General features: G+C 35.5%; 1 non-coding gene across 1 annotated transcript; it reads right to left on the bottom strand.

Moving 5' to 3' along the window:
• Window positions 1–9,312: 9,312 nt before the first annotated feature.
• Window positions 9,313–9,418, bottom strand: LOC122025857. Its single transcript, XR_006123881.1, has one exon. It is a non-coding gene; the product is annotated as a small nucleolar RNA R71 (small nucleolar RNA).
• Between the last annotated feature and the right edge of the window lie 7,520 nt (window positions 9,419–16,938).

The raw sequence follows: 16,938 nt of genomic DNA on the forward strand, positions 1-16,938 counted from the left end.
AAAATTTTAAAATTAATTTTTAAGTTTGAAATTAATTTTTAAGTTTAAAATTAAAATGAAAATAATTTTTAAGTTTAATATTAAAATTTTGAAATTAAGTTTAAAATTAAAATTTTAAAATTAATTTTTAAGTTTAAAATTAAGATTTTGAAATTAATTTTTAAGTTTAAAATTAAAATTTTGAAATTAAGTTTAAAATTAAAATTTTAAAATTAATTTTTAAGTTTAAAATTAAGATTTTGAAATTAATTTTTAAGTTTAAAATTAAAATTTTGAAATTAAGTTTAAAATTAAAATTTTAAAATTAATTTTTAAGTTTGAAATTAAAATTTAAGTTTAAAATTAAAATTTTGAAATTAATTTTTAAGTTTGAAATTAATTTTTAAGTTTAAAATTAAAATTTTGAAATTAATTTTTAAGTTTGAAATTAATTTTTAAGTTTAAAATTAAAATTTTGACATTAATTTTTAAGTTTGAAATTAATTTTTAAGTTTAAAATTAAAATTTTAATTAAGCAAATTTAAGCTTTATTCATCTCACCCGATCTATATTATCAATCAGAGAATCCTACGATTTTGTGAGATGAAATTGGATTTTAATTATGGAGTCTTGGTTTAACTTGTATTAGATTTAGGTTTAGCTTTGGTCTCTACAGACAGGCATTCTTCGGATAAACTTCTAAGCTTGGTGAGTCACATGGACGTCATTAGAAGTAACCAACCTTTCGAGGTTTTCCGAATAGTCCTATCCACGGAGCTTAGTACTAAACCTTGGTCTAACTGGTTAGGATTCATTTAAGGGTAGCTTCGGTCAGTTTCACTTGGCCAAATGCACCAGATCGAAGCCATATCTTTCTAGACATGCGATGCCCAAGTTTCCCTAACGTACTATCATCCAAAAACTTCACCAGTACCATGATTCATGTTAAACTTGGTCTCTAATCCTAATTACCCTGCCGGGTTAGTTTGTTTTAGGTTACCCTGTCGGGTAAGTTAGTTTTGGAGGTGCCAGCTATTCTGGAGCCTCCCCCTGAATTATTGGCCATTAATTTAAATTTTGGTTTTAGGTTTGTGTCGATTCCTTTTATAGTTATAGTTAACTTGGTGATAATTTTGTTGATTTTTAAAGTGTTTAGATTTTGGATTTTGGTTTGGTTTATTCGATTTTATATAATATATTTTTTCTTTAGGTATATAATATTGATTAAGTCCTATTTGCGAGGTTAAGCACGCTTTCGGAACCCAAGCTAGATTGGTTGATTTGTATTGGGTTATTAATGATTTGAAGGTTTTATTTGAATTCGACTTATATCCTAGTCCGGTTTTATTATAGCATGCTTTTTGATTATTTAGGATTAAGTCTAGATTTTTTGATCTTGTTGTGAATTTTTCTAACATTTCTTTTAAATTGTTAATCTCATTTTTTAATGATAAATTCTCCTCCTCAAGTGTTAGATCTTGAGTTGGATTTGAATTTTTGATTTGTTCCTTGAGGTTTTGATTTTCCTCAAGAAGTGATTTGTTTTTATTTTCTATTTTAATTAATTTACTATTTAAACAGGAAATAATTCTAAAAATTTTTTTGTTTAAATTAAAATCTACCTCATTCGGGCCTTCTGAAACGAGTACGGACTCGTGGCTTGTTTCGGGTTCAGAACCAACTTCATCTTCTGACTCGTCTTCTGTTTCAGCTTCGCGGGCCATCAGTGCGAGGTGGCTCTGATGTTTCTGCTCTTCTTCCTCCGATTCGTCCGAGGAGTCATCCCACGTTGCTTTGAGGGCCTTTTTTTTGGTTGGCTTCGGTTTGTCGAACTTCAGTTTTGGGCATTCATTCTTGTAGTGTCCCTTTTTATTGCAGCCGAAGCAAGTCACGTTCTTTTGTTCTGAGGGAGAACTGATCTTTTGAAGGTCCTTTTTGCTGAAGCTCCTTTTTCTCCTGGTGAACATTTTTCTTACCAAGTTCACCAGGTGTTCTTCGTCTTCGAAGTCTTGGTCGGAATCTTCTTCTTATTTAGGCTTGCCCTTCTTTTCTTTGGAGGAACCTGCAAATAAAGCTATACCTTTCTTGGCTCCAGCATTAGTTTGTTCATGTAATTCTAATTCACAGAAAAGCTCATCTAATTTTAACTTGGAAAGATTTTTAGAAATTTTGTAGGCATCTACAATTGATGCCCATAAACTATTACGTGGAAAAGCATTTAATGCGTACCTTATTAAGTCTCTATTTTCCATCTGGTGGCCTATCGCATGAAGCCCGTTGAGGATGTCCTTGATCCTTGCGTGGAGCTGATTCGCTGTTTCACCTTCCTGCATTTTTATATTAAAAATTTTATTTAAAAGCAGGTCTCGTTTTGTTACCTTGGCGTCACTCGTTCCCTCGTGCAGCTCGATCAATTTGTCCCACAGCTCTTTAGCATTTTTGTGTGGACCGACTTTGTTATGTTCTTCTCTTGTTAATCCGCACTGTAGAGTGTTGATCGCTTTATTTTCTGTTGACGCCTTTTTCTTCAAATCTGCTGTCCAGTCTTCAGGATCTAGTATATTCCCGGAGGTGTCCGCTGGAATTTTATAGGGTCTCGTAACGCTCATCCACTGGTCGAAGTCTGTTTTGAGGTAAACCTCCATGCGCTTCTTCCAGTACGAAAAATCATCCCCGTTGAAGAGTGGAGGTCGTACTGTGCTGAATCCTTCTGTCTGAGACATTTTAGTCCTGCGCACAGAAGAAAGAAAAGAAAAAAATCCCAAGACTTGGTCTTGGATTAGTAGTGCGGAAGAAAAAATAATAGAAGTATCTAAATTGGTGTTGCACCAATTTAGATTTAATTGCAAAAAAAAAAATTCAAAACAGGTAATAATACCAGTTTGAAATTAAACGTAAAACTGAAAATTGAAAAAAAAATTAATTTTTCACCCCCTGTCTGATTGGTGGTTGCACCAAATCAGAGCGGTACCTGCTCTGATACCACTTGTAGGACCGTGATCGTTTGATAGAGGGGGGGGGTGAATATCGATTCGAAAACTCGAGTGTACAAGTACGTAGCGGAAAAGTAAATGAACACAATTGATTTTACTTCGTTCGGAGCCTGTGACGACTCCTACTCGAAGGCCCGTGGTCCTTGACCACTTTCGTTGGGCAATCACTAGCAATTCGAATGTGATTACAAAAAGAGTACAAGAAATGCTAATGAAACAAAACACAAAGCTATACCGACAGAAGAGAAAGCTTAAAGAGCAAGGGCGCGTTGTCGGAGCTTTGTTAGCGTCGCTGGAACACAGAGCAGCAAAGCAATCTGGGAATTCTGAGATGATATTGAAGCTCCACCCCTGGGGCTTCTTTTATATGCTGCTCCGGGCGCCTGGATCCCTTCCGGGCGCCCTAGTGCGACGTGGCAAGTCTAGTCAGGATGCTCCACGTGACGAGGCGACGCAGAGGATAAAAATTGCCTCCGGGCGCCCGGATCCCCTCCGAGCGCCCGGACCACCTTTTTCCAGAGATTCCTTCTCCTGCAAAACAAGGTTAGTCCGAGGCAAAATATATCCTGCAACACAGATTGTTAGCACAATTTATAAAGTATGAATTAACAGAAAAAGTATGACTTAAATTCCGTCTTTCCGAGACTAGAATCTAGTCACAATCTCGACTTAGATATCTGAAATGGATCTAAGCCGGATCGACGCCAAATGTTCCCTTCCTGGGAACGCGTCCTCGCAGTCACTCCCCTCCAGTGACTTACCTCACTTACCTGCCAGACGTCCGGTCAGCCCGTCGACCCGTCTGGACTTCGTGCCAGCTATCCGGTCAGCCCGTCGACCTAGCTGGGCTTCGTGCCTAAGCGTCCGGTCAGCCCGTCGACCCGCTTGGACTTCGTGCCAGCTATCCGGTCAGCCCGTCGACCTAGCTGGGCTTCGTGCCAGACATCCGGTCAGCCCGTCGACCTATCTGGACTTATCCTGCACACTCGATCAGAGTGTTAGATCAACAATAAACCTAACTTAACCTATTTGTCATTCATCAAAACGTAGGTTAGACCGTTAGTGCTACCCCCGCACCAACAGAAGCATGATGGTCACACTAGGTCATTGGGGCTTAGAGCCTACACTGATTGACACTAGTGCTAGTGGGAGATTGTTAGCTAGAGCTCTAGAGCCAATCATTTGATGATTGTATTATGGACTTGTTGTATCATATTCTATATAAATAAAGGCATTTGGTTTTTGGTTATTATACTTACTTGTATTGGTGCCAAATAAACTAAGTATAATAACGTCCTTGAGTAGAAGGTTCTTACCTATATCAATCGGTTAGCTGAGCTGATAGTGAGATCATATAGGGAACACTAGTTTTAATCATTCCTAGTCGAGTATTAACATTCAGGGACAATGTTAATATAATAAGACTAGTATGTAGGTCAACTCGATGACCTGATCTCACAAGTCATGGATATAGAGATATCAAGTTGACACATGGGTATGCATTGGAGAATGTATACTGAATGACCCGCCATGAGAAAGTATCATGGATCGTTATATGAGTGTCATATATTTTCTCATGTGGCTATTTGTATGACTATTAGTCCTTAGACCTGAAGTCACCATGGTTCCCTACATAAGGAGTTATGTACTTTGGTTTCGTCAAACGTCACCCGTAACTGGGTGGACTATAAAGGTGATTACTGGGTATGTAACAAATTATTCAGAGGGATGTGAGTGATGTAGATGGGATCTATTCCTCCTATATAACGGGAGAGACATCGATATTCTTGATAGAGTGAGACCACAAAGTGCATGACCATGCCCAAATGAGTCAATATGAGATATTGAGCTCATTTGATTGAGTGAGTCTACTTGGAGTTCAAGATTTAGATTGATTAGAGGATGACACGGTCTATGCCTCACATTGATCAATCTAGATGTCTAGGATAGAAGGACACTTGTCATATATTGTGAGGAGTCACAATTAGTAGTCACAAGGTGATGTTGGATCTCAACATTCTTGTAACTTGGGTAGTATTGATGTATTGCTAGATATCGCTCATTACTTATGCTTCTAAATGAGTTTAGGGGCATTGACAACGTTACAAGAACCTATTGGGTCACACACAAAGAACAAGTGGATGGAGATTAGGTTCATATGATGAACCAAGAGGATTAGATTCATTTGATGAATCAAATTGGATTAAGAGTAATCCTAATTGGGCTAATTGAGTTGGACTCAAGTTGATTCTTGTGTTCAATGAGTCTAATTTAGATTATGACTCATTGAATCAATTTAATTAAATGAATTATATTCATTATATTAAATTGGCTTGAATTAAATGGTTGGATTAGATCAACCATGAGAGAGATTAAGTCAAGTTTTACTTGACTTGAGAGGAAGAGGAAGAGTCAAGTTTGACTTGACTTTATGCCACATCATATGTGTGACTTGGCATTAAGTGGCCAATGATGATGTGCCACATCATCATAGTTAATACATGATTGTGCCACCTAATATAAGTTACATCTTCTCCTTTGCTTTAATGTGGCCGGCCACATTAATGAGAGGAGTTACTCTTGATGTGGCCGACCACTCAAAATGAATGGGATTCATTATTTTTCATTCAAGGCTAATTGCATCTTCTTCTTCCTCAAGCTTTCCTCAAGCTCTCCCTCTCCTCTTCTCTTGGCCGAAAGTTTTCAAGCAAGAAATAAGGTGAATGAGTTTGAGTTTCATGAAGAAAAGGTATAGTGATTGTCACATAGAAGAAGAAGAAGAGTGTTCATAAGATCCATTCTATTTCTCTTCTCTATCCTTTTTCTTTTCATTCCCATCCGAGAGCCCTAGAAAGTGCTAGCACACTTGTGGTGCTCTCTTCTCGATCCTTGTGTGTTAGTGAACAAATCTTGTTCGTGTGGATACTTCTAGAGGATTGTCTACATTGACAATCTTGAGATCCGGTGTACCTTGGACTTGCAGGATTGCGAAGGGCTTCGCTTCAAAGGTATAACCTTTTTCCCATGTAGATCTAAGTGTAGATCTAGGTAAACTCGTACTCATAGCTTTTAGAAAAATTTTATTCTTCGCACGGATCCGTTGGCTAGGGAGATTCGGGGTTTCCGCGACGCGAAAAGCGGTTTTCGCGGCCCGAAAAACCCAACATTTTCTTCATCAACTACTATTCCCATAGCACTAACAAAATAACCAAGAAACTCTATTTGACTAGTGCAAAAAGAATATTTTTGAAGGTTATCATACAATTTTTCATTTCGCAAAACAAGTAGAACTTTTTGTAAATGATTGACATGCTCATCTAAATTCTTACTATAAATCAAGATGTCATCAAAATATACTACAACAAAGTTCCCAATATAAGCACGCAAAATATGGTTCATTAATCTCATGAAAGTACTATGTGCATTAGTTAGCCCAAATGACATGACTAACCATTCGTACAAACTATACCTAGTCTTAAAGGCAGTTTTCCATTCATCTCCCTCATGCATACAATTTGATAATAGCCAAACTTAAAATCAATTTTAGAGAAAATGCAAGAACCATATAGTTCATCTAGCATATCATCTAATCTAGGAATAGGATGACGATACTTTACCATAATTTTGTTGATAGCCCTGCAATCAACGCACATTCTCCAAGTTCTCTAAGTAGATAATGTTGAACAAAATAAACAAAGATTCAATCATAAAATAAAAAGGATAACAAAATCGATTTATAAAATTGATAGCTCTGATACCAAATGATGTGAATCCAAAGAGAAAGATATCTCAAGAACTCACAACGAATGGAAGAAGAAAGAAAGAAAGGACTAAATCGATAAGATTGATGAAAAGAACCTCGACCCAATGCTTAGGAAAGCATGAACCTTGGTATATAAGATGGTAGACGCCACAACCTTGGGATGGAGGTTGATAAGTCTTCGAACGCCACAAGGAAATACCTTGATAAATTCTAATTCAATGAAGAACCAACAAGTGAGAGCCTCACCGTGCTTTAGATTGAAAAATATGTCAAAGATACATGTGTGGCCATCACCCCCTTAATTTATAGCTATAAGGTGACCAAAAAAACCCTAAAAGAAAGCTCATTTAGTAAAGGCCTATGTAGACTACTTAGCCATTTTAAGCTTATGGCTTTATTATAACCCAAATAAAAGTAGAAATTGAGTCTAAATTGAGCTTACATATCCCTACTACATAGACATGAGACTTAAGTGCTAATTAAGCTCATCTAAGGTTTGAATTAGGTTGACTATGCCGAATGACTTGCTCTTGGTCAAACCTTCTTCAATGGTAGCTTTGGCCTTCACATCTTCAATTAGTACATTAAGTGCTTCCTTCATCTTTCTAGCCTTATCCCTTGTAATTGGCCCTCTATTGATGCATAATGGATCATCATTAATATCTAGAGTGGGTTGACCATGATCCATATCGTTAGCTTGTTGCTCTCTTTCTTTGACTCCATCAGATTTTATACTTATATTTTCTTTGTCTTTTAAGTTTATATTTTTAGTTGAATTTATTAGATTAGTTTTATTTATATTCTTATCTTTAAGATTTAATTTTTTTGTTAATTAAATTATCTTGATTTTGGATAGAATTTTCTAGATTGATATTATCTAGATTATTAAATAATTTATTAAGGTATTTATTGATTTTATCTAAATCTATTTTCTCATTTTTAAGTTTTAAATTCAAATTTATTTTAATGTTTGAATTAATTATATCTAAATTTTTATTTAATTTTAAATTTTATAAGTCAATTAATTTATTTGAATTGATTTGGTCAATGTTCTGTTTGACCAAGTCAAGGTAGATGCTGATTTGATCAAAGTCTTAATTGACTTGATCAGAATCTAGATTATTTTATAGTTCTAAATTTGAATCATGTAAATCTAGATTATCATGGACCATATTTGGAATAATTTCATATTTTTTTTCTAAATTATCATGCAGATTATTTAAACTACTACTAATAAGGGTATTTTGGTAAATTATACTAATCTTAAGTGCATCCCCTAATTCAGTAGACTTCTCCATTGGATTTGACTCGAGTCTGGATTCACTTTTGACTTGATCTTCTAGCTCCATCGTCTCCTTGTGAAGCTAGGTCAGACGAGTCCAGAACTCATAGGCATCTCAGTGTTCTCCAATTTTGCATGTGATTTCATTAGGTAATAATTTTACAATTGAATTTATTACCTTTCTGTTAGCTTCTATGTTTTGGGTTGATCGCCTCAGTGCCATGCCACCATTGAAGTCGTTCATAAAGATGAAGCTTTCCATCAGCATCCTCCACAGATTGAATTCGTGTCTCTTGTACATCTCATATGGTGGTGGTTCATGGATGCTCCGTCCTTCTTGATGAGACATTGATATGCTGGCAAACAATATAGACGAGAAGCAATTTCCAAGACTTTGTCTTGGGGTAAGTAGTGTGAGAGATAAAATGAAAATAAAGGTGTTTCACTAATTTCGAAAAATAATAAAATAATATTATGATATGTTTTTTGCGCCGTTGCCGGGGACTGCGCTATAACATTAGAGATTATCAATTGGGTTAGACTAAACATAACTTTTCTTTTCTTTTCGTTAGCATAATTGTAACTAATCTTTAGAATTCTATTTTTCTTGTATATCTTTCTACTTCTTGCCAATTCCTTTTTGTTGCATTTTTAATTCTGCATTTTTAATATCTAACATTCTAGTCTAACTTTTCTCTCTTTTGATTTAGTTTCTTTCTTCTTTTCTTTTGTAAACATATCTTGCAATCTTGTTCTTGGCATATGAATTATTCTAGATATTTTTCTTGTTCCTTTTGTCTTTTCTTTCTTGTTTTCATTATGCACTTTCTTTCTTGCAATTTGAATTCTGCATTTTCTTTCTTGCTTTTCATATTACATTTTATTTCTTTTTTTTTATTCTTGAATATCCATGAGCACTAACATGTCAAGAAGGCTCATGAGAAATTTTTCTACACCTTTTTTTGCAAAATTTTTATCTCCCATTGTGCAACCTCAAATTGAAGCAGAAAGTTTTCAACTAGACCCAGAGTTAATTTTCATGATACAAGGTCACAAATTTGGAGGAGAAGTATCAGAAAGTCCTTATCTGCATCTTGAAATATTTTTAGAGATTTGTGATATGGTGAAATGTGAAGGAGTGTCACCAGATGCAGTTCGATTGATGGCATTTCCTTTCAGTATCAAGGATAAAGCAAGGACTTGGTTATATTCCCTCCATCCTCAAAGTATCACAAGTTGGGAGCAATTGGAGAAACAATTTCTGAATCATTTTTTTCCTCCAAGTAGAACAATGTATATGAGGAATTGCATAACAAATTTTGCTCAAGCATATAGAGAATCATTGTTTGAAGCATGGGATAGATTCAAGAGTCTTCAAAGACAGTGCCCTCATCATAGTTTTGAAAATTGGTTGATTCTACACATATTCTATGGGAGAATTCCTTTCTCAGACAAGAGTTTATTGGATTCATCAGCAGGAGGTTCTTTTATGGACAAAAGTGTAGATGAAGCATATATGTTAATTGATCAAGTGACATTGAACCTCCATGAATGGTCGAACATAAGTTGGATGAAATTTCCCTCAAACATTCAAGAAGTGCAAGTCATAAATGCTATAGAGCCTATCAAACAAATTGTAACTCAACCATCTATGAGTTTTGAACATCACAAGTCACAGAACGGGGAGTTCAAACATTTAGGGGCAAAGATTGAAAGTATTGTTTCAAATTGATTTAAGAAGATCCCTGTAATACCCACTAAGCTTGTAAGATAAATATATGAATGTGGGATTTTTCCTTAGAAAAATAATAGGAAGTGAGTTGAAGCAAAAAGAAAATAAAATGAAATAAAAAGAAGTGAAGGTCAAGGATTGAACCTTGAACCTCTTATATTATTCATAGGATTAATTAGTAGAAACCAATTGGGATAGAGAGAAGATGTTGATAACAAAGGAGGGAAACTTATGATAAAGGTAAGAGTAAAAGTTAGCCAAAAGAAAACAAGAAAGGAGCAAGAGAAAGGCAACTTGCCTTCCTCCCTTTCTCTCCTTCTTCCTCTTTGTTTTTGCCGAAAATTTAAAGAGGGAATTAAGAGGATTCATTCCCCCTTGTTTCATCATGAATGATGAGAATAAATTAGAAAATAAAATAAATAAAAGAAAATAGAAAAAAAGGCTAAGGGAGAAGGAAAGCAAAAACCAAGTTTGCTACCTCTTTCCCCTTAACATAAAAGAGAATATGTGAAAGGAAAATTCTATTTTCTCTCATTTTTCTCATTCTCTCCTCTCCCTCACCGAAACCTCAGTCCCCTCTCCTCCACCTTTGGCCCCAAAGCCAAGGTTTTCTCCTAGAAAGCCTAAGATACAAGGAGGACTAAGCAAGGGAATCAAGGGAAAAGAACTAGAAGAAGAGGCTATTTCTTTCATCACCATATCTTAGATCCACAAGCGAAAAGGATGTAAGCTTCCCCTCACCTGTGGTACAAGGCTTTTATGTGATTTTTGGATTCTATAAGGATTAGAAAACCTAGGAAAGAATTTAAGAAAATTTGGATAAAGAAAAGGTTTTCAAATCTAGGATGATTTAAACAAGTCCTTATTTCATGATATTCTTTCTATGCTATGTAGGAAGGATTTTCTTCATGTTTTTATACTTAAATGATGCTTGATCAGAGGAGTACCTAACCCTAGAATTTCGGCCAAAAATATGTTAAGGAGGTTAGGGAAAAATATTGTTTAACTAAACTAGTACAAAATTTCTCCCATGAACTACTAAGGGTTTTTATTGGTTTTCTTGCTTGAAAGTTACTTGAAACCAAAGAAATCCATTTATATGTTTCATCCAAGAAAAGGGCTTAGGGTTAGGAAGACCTTTAAATTTAAATAACCATGTTTGTATGATAGAATATAGAGTTCTCTTAAAGAATTGTATGTTGTACATTGCTAGAAATTCATGAACTCTTATTTTAGATTTTCGGCCATGATAAGATGGATAGTTTAGAAAAGCTTAAACAAAATTCTAATATTCTCAAGACCTCTGTGATATTATGATATGAAAGTTGTTTAATGCTCTTATGTTTAAATTGAGTATAGAAAATTAGTTACATGATATATGACATGTAAGATCACAAGGGTCCTAGCTTGTTTATGAACCAACTTTGTATATGATGTTCTTAGTAATTTTTGCCATGAAACTTACTTAGGTTTTCCATGATTTAGGCCACTTAAAACTTAGTTTAGAGATTGGTAGGTTTTGGCCATAAGGAGAAATAAAAGAAAAAGGGAAAGAAACCTAGGAAGCCTAAAACACAATTCACATGTATGTTTATTATGCTTGTCTTGACACATGCTATGAAACTTGTATAATTTCTCATGCTTTTAGGCTATTTGAAGCAAGTTTATATTCTGTGAGTTTCGGCCAAGTAGGGTTTAAAAGACCTAGAGGCCTTAGAAATGAAACCAAATGTGTTAAAAGTGCTTCTTATGAAAATATGATAAGGTGTTGATTGTGTCACATATTTGTATAATTTTTCCATGACCTAAATGGATCATTGTGTGTTTCGGCCATAAAGGAATAGATGCCCTAGAAATCCTAGAACAAGAATTAAATATGCTTATGTCACTCTACATGAAATATGATAAGTAGAAAACCAAAGTTCTCATACTCTATGTTGTTTAGTGACCTAAATGAGGCTAGGGTAAGTTTCGGCCATACCTATTGTATGATGTCTTGTTATGAATTTATACATGATGTTAGTTCAAGTTCACATGCTTGTATGTTTGTTTTTAGCCCTAATGAACACTTGTTAAAAGTTTGACCAAGATATACGTTAAGGGCTTGAAGGACTTAGGAACTAGCTCAATATGCTTACTATGCTATTTGAAAAAAAAATGCTATAAATATGGTTTAAGGTTTCCATGCTTTCATGACATTTGGGACCTTGTTTATATACTGATAGGGTTCGGCCACATGAGTTTAAGGACTTGGAGAACTTAGAAACCAAGTTAATCATGCTTATAATGCTTCCTATGAAATTTATGTGATGATGATTTAGGTTTCACATGCTTGGAGGTTGTTTTTACCTAAATTGAGACCTAAGGGGGTTCGGCCATGATAGGAACCCAAGGGTTTAGGAAGCTTAGAACCCAAGTTAACTATGTTACCATGTTTCTTATGATAGTATAATCACATGATACACCCTTATGCTTAACCATGTATGCTTGTGATTTATACCTTTTTATGATATGATATGTGGATAGAGATATGCATGGTTTAATGATATGTTACGTGCTTAGAAATATGCATGCTTTAATGATATGCTATGTGCTTAGAATATGCATGCTTTTATGATATGCTATGTGAAGTAGAAATATGCATGCTTTAATGATATGTTATGTGCTTGGAGTATGCTTGTTTTTATGATATGCTATGTGGATAGAAATATGCATGCTTTCTTAAGACATGATGTATGCCTAAGTGATGCATACTTTTTATGATATGATGTATGCCTAAGTGATGCATACTTTCTCAAGACATGATGTATGCCTAAGTGATGCATACTTTTTATGATATGATGTATGCCTAAGTGATGCATACTTTCTCAAGACATGATGTATGCCTAAGTGATGCATACTTTTTATGATATGATGTATGCCTAAGTGATGCATACTTTTATGACATAATGTATGTCTAAGTGATGCATACTTTTATGCTATGCTATGTGACTAAATGATGCATTTTTATACATGCTACTTTACTTTGTAAGGCTTGTACCAAGGGTGGACTCCTAATCAGTCTATAGGCCTTGCTTTGTGATCTAGGCTAATAAGGGATGGGCTCCTTAGTACACCCCTAAGCCTTGCTTTGTGATCTGGGCTAAGCCTTGCTTTGCGATCTAGGCTAATAAGGGATGGACTCTTCAAGTACGCCCCTAGGCCATGCTTTGTGATCTTGACCTAGTTCCTAGTATGATTCAAGACTTGCTACCTTGGATATACTTAGGACGCGCGCATCTATGTTATGTATGTATGGTACAAGCCGGGGCCCTAATTATGTTGATATTATGTTCAAATATATATATGTAAGAAGAAAATGGTTTTAAAAGATCATGAGACATACACATGTTTTTCGGATACATGTTTTTAAAATCATGATGCATATGATCTATGATTATGTTGTGTTGAGGCTATGATTAAAGATATGCCATGATATGATTATGTTATGTTTCATGCTATGTTTTAAGAGATGATATGCCATGATATGATTATGTTATGTTTCTTGCTATGCTTTAAGAGATGATATGCCATGACTAGTTACAATGTTAGTTATGTTGCATGATAAGCTTAAAGAGTATGATATGTTATGCCATGACTAGTTGAGATCATGTTAAGTTGAGACATTATTTGATTATGTGTTGATTGTTGGTTTTAGTGAGTAGGAAAGGAACTTACTGAGCCATGAGTGCTCATAGCTTACTTTCCTTGTGCCACAGATAAAGGAAAAAGCTGGATGAGTTAAAGGAGCAGCGGGAGGGGCAACGAAGATGTTTGTGGCGGTGGCTAGGCAACTAATTAAGAACCTGCTTTAAAACCTTTAAGAACTATGCTTTGATTTTGTGAAATGTAATACAATATGGGTGACTTGATGTTGAGTTTTTATTTATTTTGTTATCATGTTATGAAACCATGTTAGTGTAGTTCAGTTTTAATTAAGTTAAGAAAAATAATTTTAAGTCTTCCGCTGTAATACGTACGTAGAGTATCGTAGCCCCGTCCCTTGTTGACAGCAGGGAGGGCGGGCGTTACAATCCCCCTCCTTCGTAGACAAGATCTAGTGAAAAGTGTGATGATGTTGGGTTGAGAATTGAAAAAAATCATGAAGAACTTCTGAAGGACATGTTTAAAATTGAGGAGAAGAGCAATAGAAGACCACATGAACTCAATTCCATTATTCCAGGAGGTTCCCAAATGCCACAAGTACCTTTCCCTCAACGATTGATCATACCAATACTAGATAAGCAAGTTGAATCTCCTCCACAAGCAAAAAGGGAATATGGGAAATTAGAAGTACCTTTCCCAAGACCTTCACTAAGGGTTCCTTTTGCATAAAGGTTAGTGGGGGTTAATGAGAACTATGACTTTAAAAAATTTTGTGACACTGGTAAGGTTGAGTGAAGATTTTTAAATTTGTATAAAGATGAAGACTCTTCAGATGAGGATTGTGAAGATAATGCAGTGGTAAATAAGTTTTCAGATCTACCTCCAAATTTTATAGGGTGTTATAGTGACATTGAAATTTCAGATGATAACTGTGATGTGGTAGATCAACTTAAAACTACAAGTGAAGTTATTGATCCTCTTGTTATTGATTCTCCTATTGAGGACATAGATGTTGGTTTATTTTTTGATATTTGTGTTGATGATGATGATATGGAAAATGTGTAGGGAGCTGTGTTGTGGAAGTAGCATCTCAAGGATCACCACCTTTGTTCATACAACCCTTAGAGGTTGTAAGAATTGATCATGTTGTGGAACAATGTGTAGAGACTCATGTAGATATGGTTGAGTCTCAAGAATCACCATCTTTGATATCACCAACACCTGAGCCAGAGCCAGAACCATTTTTTGATTCAGAGGAAATCACATCCACATGTTTAGAAATATCAGGTATTTCTTAGCAAAGCAAGGTTAGTATTTCTTGTGATCTTTTTGAAAATTTTATAGCGGTACCTATCATTGACTTTGTTGGATGTGATTCAGTTTTTATTTCTTATTCTGCTTATCTTAATATAGTTATGGATTTATCTTATCTAATATGTTTGTGGAAGATTTGTATTTTCTTTGCATGTGCAGATTTCACTTGGGCTAATAATTGGAAGCTCAATCTGAACCATCTTCGACCACCCGAAAGAACTTTAAAGAAGGCAAAGATGGAGAGAGCGATACTTCACTTTTTAACTCCTATATTGAAAGCTCCCTCCATAATAAGAGCCCTTGGTAGGAGTGTGTTGAAATATCTTACCCCTCCAAGAGCAAGATTTAGATGAATCTAATGAGGTGGTTGAGCTAATGACCTTAAACAAGCGCTTCTTGGGAGGAAACCCAAGTTTATTTTCCTTATTTTTTTTTATGTCTTTAGTTCTCTCTTTATAATAAACATGTATCCTCTACTTAATTTTTCTTGTCTATCTTATTGTTGTAGAATTCAAAGTTGTGGAGGAATGTGAGTATTGGATGGAGGAGTATCTTTAAAAACATAAATGTCAACCATTTGGAGCTCATCACTTGGTAACTTCTCTTAAAATCTCCTCCACATTGTTTTTAGTTTTCATTGGGACAATGAAAAGTTTAAGTCTGGGGGGATGCATTAGATGCATTTGAATTGCTTTGTTTGCTTTTTTTTGTTTTTGCTTATGTCTTGCATTTTGTTTTGATTTCTTGTGTCATTCATCTTGAGAACATCAAACTTCACTTATATGCTTTCTTATCTTTAAGTGAAAATGTTAGCACGTTCATTATCTAGATTCATGATGTTGTAAATGATGCTAGTAGTATGCTTAATGTACCTCTTTTCTCTATCTTGGGTAGCATGATGTAAGCTAAGTATCATATGGAGATGAGTTTTAGTTTTGGCTTGACCTTAAGAATCTTATCTTCACTTCACTACACTTGATGCTTGAATGGTTGATATCATTGAAATAGTCATGATTCATCTTGTTTGTTTAGTACTTGGTTTCCATGGTGATTTCTCAAACTTCATTTTGGTTACTGGATGAGGCTCAAATCATGTAATCTCATTTGAAAAAATCAAAATATCCCAACATTTGTGCTAAAAGTATATTTGTGAATAAGATTTGCACAATGCAAATACTTATGATAGAAAAAAAAAGTGTGAAAAAACAGAAAAAAGTGAATAAGGGATATAAAAAAAATAGATGTTGTGAGTGGAATCTAGCAAGTCACCCCTTTGAGACCGAGTTAGGTTCCTAGGGAAATGACTGCTTAGCTTCTCTTGAGATTGAGCACGCCTTTGAGACCTTGGGTTGATTGAGAAATATGAACCAAGTGTGTGGCAAGTAAGTGCCTATCACTGGTTACTTGTCTATCACCGGAAACATTAGGAATTCAAATTTGATGATGACTTGACTAGGACATAGATTGAAACTTGAAGAGTTTTGAGTTACCTTGCACTGTGCACAAGAGACTTATGCTTGAGCCATACTTAACTTGTTTCCATGATCATGCTTATTGATGAAACTTTTTGATAGAGTTAGGAGAATGTATTAGGGATATGAGAGCATTGTAGAACATATGAATTTAGATTGCAACATTTTTCTTGAGGACAAGCAAAGGTTTAAGTCTGGGGGTGTGATGTGCATAGATTGTATACACTTGTTTAGCATGTTTTGACGCACATTCACATACTTTGCACATGCTTTGTCTAGGTATTTTTATACTTCCAGCTTTCCTTTTAGCATATTTACTCTTTTTGTTTGGAGATCTGCTTTTGTGCATTTTTTGTACACAAGAGTCGAAATTGGTGAAGGTTTCGTGTTTAAGGCCAAATCCGCGAGCGAAGCAAAGGAGGAAGGCACCATTCTTGTACGCCACATGGCCTTGCCATGGGGGGGTTTCCTGGGCCATGTGGATGCAGCAGAGATGGAAGTTGCCACGGTCGTGTGAACCTCACACGGCCGTGTAAAGATTTGAAGCCAGATGGAGCCCTGGCCGTGTACACCACACGACCATGTGAGATTTATAGAGACCAGGAAGGCCCTGGCCGTGTACATCACACGGCCGTGCAGGATTTCCAGTGAGCAAGAGGGCCCTGGCCGTGTACACCACACGGTTGTGCCAGGTTTCCAGAGGTGGAGGCAGTACAGGCTGTGTAAATCTACATGGTCGTGCAAGGGGAGCATTGGCA

This window comes from Zingiber officinale, chromosome 9B, assembly GCF_018446385.1.
Source record: "Zingiber officinale cultivar Zhangliang chromosome 9B, Zo_v1.1, whole genome shotgun sequence".
NCBI lineage: Eukaryota > Viridiplantae > Streptophyta > Magnoliopsida > Zingiberales > Zingiberaceae > Zingiber > Zingiber officinale.